The sequence below is a fragment of the Camelus ferus genome, chromosome 7 (assembly GCF_009834535.1).
Source record: "Camelus ferus isolate YT-003-E chromosome 7, BCGSAC_Cfer_1.0, whole genome shotgun sequence".
Taxonomy (NCBI): Eukaryota; Metazoa; Chordata; class Mammalia; order Artiodactyla; family Camelidae; genus Camelus; species Camelus ferus.
In genome coordinates this window covers 19,672,155-19,682,011 of record NC_045702.1, presented here as the reverse complement: position 1 = coordinate 19,682,011, position 9,857 = coordinate 19,672,155, and the positions used below count along the sequence as shown (strand labels likewise).

The following is a 9,857-nucleotide window of genomic DNA, read 5'->3' as shown; positions in this document are numbered from 1 at the left end:
TTGATTCCAGGCATTTAAATATGAAAACAATTAACGTGCATTTGTAGGGAATATGACAAATGGGAATTTGTGAGCTGGCCAATTTTTCATTGACCTGCATTTCAAGAACACTATTATAACTCAGGCTTGCCTCCCAAGTTGTTCAAATGAGTTGATTTCCCAGTATTTGTGTGGGCAAGTTGATGGATGAGAATGACTTTGGTGTAAGCTCAGGAGTCCCTTTCCATTTCCCCTCCTCCAGTTTTCACTTTTGTGCTGATTCAGATGTGAGCCCTGTGCATTCGACCATCCAGCTAATATAGTGAGACAAGAAGGCAATAACTTATGGTCGTTACATGAATTGTAGAGAAACAATCAAGGGGGGCAGGTGAATAAACTTTCACTATGAGAGCGGCTCACTGGGCAGAATTTTCTGCTGGGTCCAAATATCCTGCTTTGTGTTTTGCATAGTCCTTTCTCCTACCTGCCTTGTCTCCACACTCACTCTCATTCAGGTATATCATCAACCCTTTTATTAATGCAGAGTCAGTATTATTATCCTCGTTTTATAGATGAGGAAACTGAGACACACAATATTACATGAATTGTTCATGTTCATGTTCATGTTTCCTAACTTAGTCCTCCATGCACAAAAAGTGGACCCTGTCCCTGGTCGTTTACAAATCTATTCTTAAAAGCTTTGGACATGGTGAAGTAACCTACCTCAAAATTCTTTTTCTAAAAGAAAGTAGAATTTTTCCAGAAAGTGGGCAGTTCTAAGACACAGGAGACAGAATTAACACCTCTGCAATTAAAATCATGATGTGAGCCCTACCCAAGACATTTCCTTTCCACTCTGAGCCACACATCAGAACCCATGCAGATTTGAAGAGTGTGTAATTGAAGTATAATCTCTGCTCACTGTGATACTTGATTTCTGGGATGATTATAAACCAAATGTTGTCATTCATCATGGCTCGCAAAAGTAGTTGTGGTAAGGATTCAAGAAAAAGAAGATTTATTTAGCATTCACAGCAGAGGGTAAATAGTTAAAGAAGGGTTTTTGATGGAAAAGAACAGTGATCAAAAGGGAGGAGGGCTTGGTTGCAGGAGGCTTAGCTGGCATGCAGGTTTCTCAGCAGTGAGCTGCCACTTTGTCCTCTAGATTGCTTGGAGGCCAAATTGTAAGGGGGAAAAAAAGCTGAAAATATTTAGAGAACACTTAAGCTTAAATGAAAAGAAGGGAAGATCAAACTGGGGAAATGCCCCAAGTGCAGACTGAAATAGAAGCACCTGCATTTGAAAAAGTCTGTGTGCCCCAAATAAAGTTTATAGCGAAGAACTATTTGCATAATTTGCTTTTGCTATAATTCAAGGGATACTCAAGGTACAGACTACATGGAGAGAAAGGACGTTCTCAAGCTCAAGATGTGTATTAGGAACTGGCAAGAGTGGGTAGAGATCTTTTGGCTTTGAGATGACAAAGCAGCCCCAAAAGGAAACAAATCAGCGCTTTAAACCACGTGACAAAGTAACTCTCTGGAGATTCAGTGTATAACATGTAACTTACCTTCTCTCTGTGTAGTTTGTACCTCGTGTTTCCCTTGAAATGTAAAGGAAAAAACTGTGTGCAGCTGTTTACTGCGGTTAATGTGGAGGAAAGATGGCAGGAGGGTTCAAGCCCTGACTCTGGAACGAATGGATTATGTGGCCCTGGGACATCCCATGGGTTCTTCATCTAGACAAAGAGGGTTGGTGGATGATGTCGCAGGTTTCCTTCAATCCGAAACTGGCTGCCGGAGCCACAGAGAAATAGGCGAGTCCAGATCATGAATGCCAGGAGCTTAATTTTTCACGGAGACAGCTGCCTCCTTCATTCCCTACGTGGTGGCAGTTAACGTCCCCGAGGGAAGCAGCAGCAGGACCAGACTCGGGAGATGTTTGTTTGGAAGCTGGGTCGGGGTCAATGTCGCGTTGGGCATCCTCTTCTCCTGTAGGTTTCGTATGATGTAGTTCACTGTACGGAAGTGGCTTTGGGCAGTGTGGAGGAGGACACCCTGCATTATCACTACAGTTTCTAAAAATCTCCTGCTGGAGGTTCTCACTCTTCCAAAGAGCACAGCGAGGCTAGAAGCAGGAGACTATTACTTCTCCTTTTACTCTGAGACAGGTGGGTGCTCTGGCTGCAGCAATGGAACACTTCCTGCTAATGATTTATTAGTCGTGTTGTGGCCTCCCGGCCGCCCCAGTGCCTGCATCACAATTTGGCTGCCTCTCAGTTTATCTGCAAGGTTTCACTTTGGAGGAATCACAGCGGCCTTTTTCACTTACCTGTTTTCTCGATTGCATTAAATTGCGAATTAACAACTTGTCTCTCCCAACTATCTCTTCTCAGATCTGGCTTTTCTTCCATGTCTGTGTGTATGGAAAAATTATCAAGGCAAGAAGGCTTTCTGATTTCACTAACTACAGCTGATAACCAATTTTTATTTTTAACCACGGGGTGGGAATTATTTATTTGCAACATACCCATGTTAAGTCTGTCAGGGGAGAAAAACAGGTTCTGGGCAATTTAAATCTGACAGATAATTAAGAAAAATACAAATTGAAACCTGTGGTGTTTTCAGTTGACCTGCACCCCACTAAAGGCTGATATTCTATAGATTAGGTTTTATTTCCTATTCCTTGCATGATTCATGCTAATTACCAGATGAATTAAGTATATAAGGCTTCCCTCTTACAGAAGGATACATCCCCAAGGTGGGTGGGTATCTGGACAAAGTGAGCAAAGACAGAGATGCTGGCCTCCTCATCTTGATTCACTGCTGCTGCAATTATGATGTAAAAATGAGCACGGCTCTCACCCCGCCATGAGTATTCATTCTCTTTGCTTTAAAATGAGTGACTTTGAACTAAATGATCTCAATCTTTTTCATCTCCAGCATTGTCTTTCTTCTCTGTTCTTCACAGCAGAATTGTACTGTTTTGTTCTCTCCTCCTGAATGTCTGTGAAAAGCATTTGCGTTCCCAACACATGTGCCATTTCACCCCGTAAAACACGCTCCTGCCCCCCAGTATTCTCAGAATATGTTCTCCCGTGAACAGCTTCCTCTCCCCTAACCCCCACTGAAATCTTACTCATCTTCAAGGGCCATTTCAAATCACATTCTCCGTGCAGCTTTCCTAACTATTTAAATGTGATTTTTCTTTCTTGCCTTTGATTTGCCCAAGTGTGTTGTGTGGCTTTTCAGTGTGTGTACCCGTTATTGTCATTCCTGGTGCAGATTTTTTATTCTCTTTGTTAGAAGGCATTCGCCTCCAGGATTTGGTGCTGTCGTCTGAGCCTCCTAGCCTTCTGGAATACAGCCCTGCGTGTTTTGTGTAATTAGCAACCTTTTTTAAATGAACAAGTACATTTCACAATGCAAATTCTGTAATGGGACACAGAGTCAATTGCATTATGGTGAAAGACATTGAAGTTAGAGTTCTTTCTAATAAACCTTTAAAACAATTAGAATAATGAAGGATAAGTTGAATTTTAAGGGTGAAAATGGTTGTAAACACAGCCAGGGGTTGATATGGTTCAAAGGAATGCCATTTAGAATGTGAATATTACCAAAGATGGTTTTTGAGAGTGTGTATGTGTGTGTGTGTACATGTTGAGAGAGGGGCCTGTCTAAGGAGTGGGCAGTACAGGAGTGAAACTGTAGAAATACTGCGGTGTTGAAGATTTGGAGTTTCCAGTGAATTCACTGCTCCCCAGATGGTTTTCTCTGGGCCACTGGTTTACTGCTCTGAGCATGAGGCCAGGTCTAAAGGATTTCATTTTTAGTCCCTTCTTACAGATGTTGAAAATAGTATAAAACTGTAATTGGAGGGTAAGATCATTATAAAAGCAAAGGCACATGAAATTGGTTCTCTTTTTATCGTGTCTTTATTCAGGAAACTTCTAATATTTGCTTTGCAAAAAGAAGAAAAACCCTCATTCAGATTCTTCTACTGTCCTAGAGGGCATTCTTACAGTTTATAGAAATAAGAATTGGGTTTATGTTTGTTCCAATTATTTCGCCTCTTTATTTTACCCACCTAACTAGACGGTAAACTTCTCTATTGCGCCGTACGTGTTGCTCTCCATCTTATTTAGTAACAGCTTTAACACTGGATGTTTAATTGATTTGAGAAATAACAGGATTCCTTGTCGAAGCTGCTCCTTCTTTTCATATTCATAACAACATGCATTTCTCTACTGTTACCAACAAAAAGTAAGTAAGGAAGTGGTTACTTAGCCTTGGGAAACTGTCCTATTGACAGATTGGTAAGAAATAGTGGATCCTGAAAAAAAGTGAAAGAGGGAACAGTTGAGCAATGAGTAGGATCGTACACGAAAGAGAGTTAAAATGGTTGGATTTCACCGAAGAAATACTTTTGTCACTCTTGAAAATACAGAAGAGCCGTATTTCTATGCTTCAAAGTGGTTAAAGAAGAAGTGAACACATGTTGAGAGCACCATGGCAGCAGATTTACTGAGCCTTTTAGAAGAAGTTGATCAGTGATACAAGAAAAAAAATATAGGTATGGAGTTTTGTTACAAAGAAGGCCCTATGTCCAAAGTAAAAAGAAGTCTATTAATGTTGAAAGTCAGAAAGAGGCAAGAAACTCCAGAGACCCAGGAGAGATGGGAAAAATGGGAAAACGATGGGGAAGGTGTGGCGGTGCCGGCCCTGAGGAGACGGAAGGAGCCCCAGGGCAGCGGTGGGAGGCTTTAGAGAGACGGATGCTTAGGTCCACCTTCTAAACCAGAAACGAGAGATGCTGAATTAGGTTTCAGGGTGAAGATACTCACGGGTGAAGGCACTGATTGATGTTAAGTTGCACAATGTTTACCGGTAAGTCAGCCACAGCCTCAGTGGATGAAGCACTGGGTTAAAGTTAGGGTTTAGAAAGTTTAAAATACCTATCAAGGAGAGTGTGTTAAAAAAAAAAGAAATAAAGAAAGAACTGCTGAATAAGTTTTAGACCACAGCAGGGACTAATTATTGAACATAAAGGATTCATCAGTTCTGAATTTCTCCTTACAAGAATTCTAGTGAGGAACAGTGGACCAGGTGGACTGGGGCCACTGATGACGGGCAAGTATGTCCTAGGGCAGCAATTCTCCGGTGCCACGTGGTCTCCATCAATTATAAACTATGCCACAAGTAATCTGTAACTAAGTTTATAAGTACTCATGATTTTGGTTGATTTTTTTTTAATTGATTAAAGCAGGTTAAAGGTCACTCTAAAAATACTGCCTCTCACTGGACGTTCAGGGGACTTCCCTGGACTGAAAAGTAATCTGGGTGGTGAGAGTCAGGGTTATGGAAATTGTACCTCCATTCACCCTCGCCTGTTGGTGCCTCCTCGTCTATGCAGCACTGTTACTGCCTTACCGCTGGTTGTTATGGCAATCACGAATTACTTAGTTTTGTGGCTGAAATTTTCTAGTTAACAGTGTTTTCTGTTTAACTTCGCCCATGCTTAAATTTTTAATAAAGAAGGTCTGAGCAGGGGAAGAAAGTGAGAGAAGTGCATCGCAGCCTCACTGCTCCTGCGCCTGAACAGCCTGACAGTTCAGTGATGCAGACGAGGCGGGAAGGAGGCAGAGACAACACGTGAGATGAATCTAAAATGATAATTTTTGCCAAGGGAGATCTCCTTTTTGTTTTACAGTCTGACTAGCTAAGATGTGTTCTGAGAGACCCCTTAACACACAAGTCTTAAAGGAACTCTGTTCATCACTATGATCCAGTTCTGCTTTGTCCAAAATCCAGGAATTTCCCATATCTGTGGAGTCTCCCAGTGGATGACAGGCTCTCAAGCCACAGGAAAACTGCATCCTTCACAGTCTCAGGGTCATTGTTGTCAGAGTCATTCACAGTTCAAGGCCAGTGCCCTGGCACGGGCCATTTATTGATGCCCTGAAATCCACACTTTCCGTTTTCTGAATCCCACCTTATTTGCTAGGCTCCTTCAAAGCAGCTAGTGCCTTTGAAGATTTAGACCTTTAACCAGATGCAATCTTTCATTTCTCTGAATCTTCAAAGCATTGGGGAGTGTCTCTTAAAGGCACTCCAGCCTTGGATGGTAACATCTGCATAATTACTTTAGGTTCCTTCCCATAACTAGGTCATAAATAGAGGCAGAAACTGGGTCCCAGTCCTTCCTATACCCTCTAAAACACAATCATATGACTTAGACGCTCATCAATGAGTGGAAAACTTGGAAGAAATTCTCTAGTTTACTAGGTGTGCGACCTTGTGATTTACTTCTCTGCGCCTACATTTTCTCACCTCTAAAACTGAACTAATGATGGAGAAAATCGTAACCACATCATAGGACTGTCAGAGGAGTTAAGTGAGATAGCACAGACGCAGTGCTTGGCGGCGTGTGCAGTAGGTGGTGGCGGTTATTGCGGTGGTGAGTGTTACGTGTACCCCAGTTGTCAGTCCCAGGAGAACCCAAGAAAGGCGCAGCTTAAGTGACTATCTTTGATTTTAATATTAACGACATTCTAAGATATTGGCTGTCAAAGAGCTGATGACAAATGTAATACCAAAAATTCAACTGTGAATATAGGCCTCTGTCCTTAATTAAGAAAAAGTTAGCAGTGGAAAATCACTTCTGAGTTTTATAAATAGGAAATTGGATTTCCTAATGGGTAATTTAAAGTGCTTTGGGAACATAAATACACCTGGAGCACTCAAGCTCTACGTCTGTGACTCAGAGAACAAGGGCGCAGGATCCTGAAATAAGCAACAGCAAATGGCCACTTAAGCTCTTAAAGAGCAAATTGCAGAAAATAAATTAATTCATTTAAATATGCATGACTCTCCTAAGTGGGGGAACAAGCTGAAATGGTGCTAAATGATTTCCTTTGTTATGTGTGTTCTGAAGTATTAATAATGCCTTGCTTTGTGCCTTATACCTTTGATGAGAGCAAATCCCCCACATCTTTGGCCTTCTCAAAGTAATTTAGATTAGAAAACAGCAAATTCCAGTCAAAGTACAGATTGGTTTCATTGATTTGGAAAAGTAGATAGTAAGTTTATCAAAGGATAGATGGATCCCAGAGGGAGTGAAAAGTGATTCTGATTAAATTGTTAGAAAAGAGCTTTGGAGAGGCTGACATAATTTTGCAGAAACTTCTTGAAAGTTTGAAAGTTGCCAACCTTTTTCCTAAAATACGTGCGAAGATTTTATCAACCTCTCTGATACTGTGTGGAAAGGCAATTTAAGTTCTAAGAATCAATATACTCACTCGATTGTAGACTATAGGGTATGTTTAGAGTATTTATGAGAATTATTACTCAGTTATATCCAGCTCTTATCAGATCTTTTAATTTTCATCATGGGAACCGCAGACACAAAAATCCCAGTATTTTATGTCCTTGCATACTTTAAAAACACATTGTACGGTTGTATAATTGGATAAATAAAGGAAAGGGGGCCCGAAAGAGGAGGGAGAGATATCAAAAGCAGAAACAACCATCATCTAAAGGCCTGCAATGTCTGAGGCTATATTCTGCCTGTTTGGTTTTTTTTTTTAAAGGAGACGGATTTAAGGAAATGCTGTTTGCCCCGCACATACTGATTGTCACGGTAGCTTTCTTGTAAGGCAGCGGTTCATTTTTGATGCCAAGGCAGTGAAAGGGAGCTTGGCAGCGGAGCCAGAGCTGGAACTGAGGGGACTTGACTATGGAACAGATGACGCTCAGAAGAGGACTTGGCAGCCCTGCCTGAAAACAAAAATAATCAAAAGAATTGCCTAGAACCGTAAAACCAGGAGAGTAGGGATATGAAATACATCAACCTGATTTTTGGAACAGGGGAAAATATTAAATCTATGCTAAGTCTGTTATGATGTCCATGTGTTTCTGTGAGTTTCTGTTATTACAGTAATTTCTCTTTGGCCTTAGGGCTGTGAAATTGGATGAAGTCAGATGCTTTTTTTCTTGTTATTGTTTATTTTTTTAAGTTTGGAGAAACATATACTTCTTCACACAGGGTTTAAATAATTTGTAACTTATTAGTAAGTGCATATATCCCTGTAGTTGAATATTTCCTTTGACGCCAAGGGCTCATTATTTGTATGCTAATTTGTTCTCTTGGGAAACTATGATATGTTACAGTTACAAATAATCTTTGAAATCTTTTGGAGCAACTATAAAAAGAAACAGTCCACGCCAGGATGATGGTGCAGCATTTGCGAGCGTTTGTCATCACAGGTCAGAAGGACTTTTATGTGGCTGAAGTGTGCACAGAGGTGGTGGAAAGATCAGAGATGATACTGGAAGTGTAGATGGGATCAGACCCTGTAATACGGGAGGAAGTCTGGATTTACTCTGTAGGGAGTGGGGAAAGATTAAAACAGAGGAGGGAAACGATCACCTTTGTGTTTAACAAAGATGACCCTGGAATCATTGTCTGGGTTGGGTTAGAGAAAGAGTAAATAGACCTTTTTTTCCTTTAAGAAATCAAGCCATATATGAAACTGGAACCTTTTGTTAGTTATCTGAATAAACATTCAAAAGAAGCATTTGTCACTCATTCTAAAGGGATAAGATCTTTGAGTGACATGTTTTAAAATGATGACTATATGAAACATATTACAGTTGACCCTTTAACAATGCGGGTTTGCACTGCCCAGGTCCACTTCCATACCGATGTTTTTCAGTAGTGAATGCTGCGGGACTACACAGGCTGTGGTTGGTTGAATCCAAGGATGAGCAGGAACCACAGATGTGGAGGACGGGCTGTAAATCAGAGGCGGATTAACCCTGGGTTGTTCAAGGGTCAGCTGCATTCTATTTCTCAAAAGGTGCCACTGACCTGTAAAATTCCAAATTCAACTTCCACGTCCGCTTATGAAAGAGAACATTCTCTTCTTCAGTGATACGGTTTGCGCAATCGCTTGGTTCTTTACAGCAAACACAGAACTGAAAGTGTCTTTTCTCCTTGTGAAATGCGGCAGATTTCTATTTCTGTAATTTATTCTGCCCTGTAGTTCTGCCTCAGCCAGGTTACCTACCATTCTTTTGTTTAAAACAAAGTGATGGAATTTAAAGGGCCACACACACTGCACATGAAGCTCTGGAGACATGAGAAGATCATCACAGTTACACACCCACGAGCACACATCCACTGTGCTGCGTTGCACGTCACCTGCTGCTGTTGATAGGATTTTACTAAGAGGTAGAATTCAAATATTACCCATGGATAATGAATGTATTTTAACATGTACCTAGGTAGGTACTACTATTCATTGATGCTTCTTCAAGAGAGTATGTCTTACCATGAATTGAGAAGGAGAATTTTCAGAAACTTTCAGTGTGAAATACTGTTTGATCACTACTGTGTTTCTGGTGATTAGCTTGCTTTTTTCATAGCTCTGTGAGATGTTTTTCTAATCAGTACACGTGAGCCATCATCAGAACTGGAATTCCTAATTCTGAGCCAAAACAGTTGGAAACCAACCAAATCAGGACCTTTAATAAGCATTATAAGGAACAGCCCATCAATCATTTATTCCCTCTCCCTCACTCTGCATACATTATTGAAAAGTTGTATCAAAGTTCCTATACTAAAAAGTCTTAAAGAAATTTGAATAATATATCTAGTAGCATGTAGTATTATCTAAACAAAGTTTGCTTTGTGAGGGTGAATCAGCTAACATAGGCATAATTTTAATCGTGTTAACGACTGTGAAATTGGCTGATAATTATTTCAGAATTAGAGGCTCTAACCTGTACATTGATAACATGTTTCCAATGACCAAGTCAATGTAATAACAATAATAAATTATACTTCTGTCTTATTTGAGATCATAAATGGGCAGCTGA

At 40.6% G+C, this 9,857-nt stretch overlaps 1 protein-coding gene across 11 annotated transcripts in view; it reads left to right on the top strand.

Annotated features, from left to right (window-relative positions):
- The window catches only part of TPK1 (thiamin pyrophosphokinase 1), a 337,147-nt gene that overhangs the window by 247,473 nt on the left and 79,817 nt on the right, over positions 1 to 9,857 (top strand). The window lies entirely within an intron of this gene.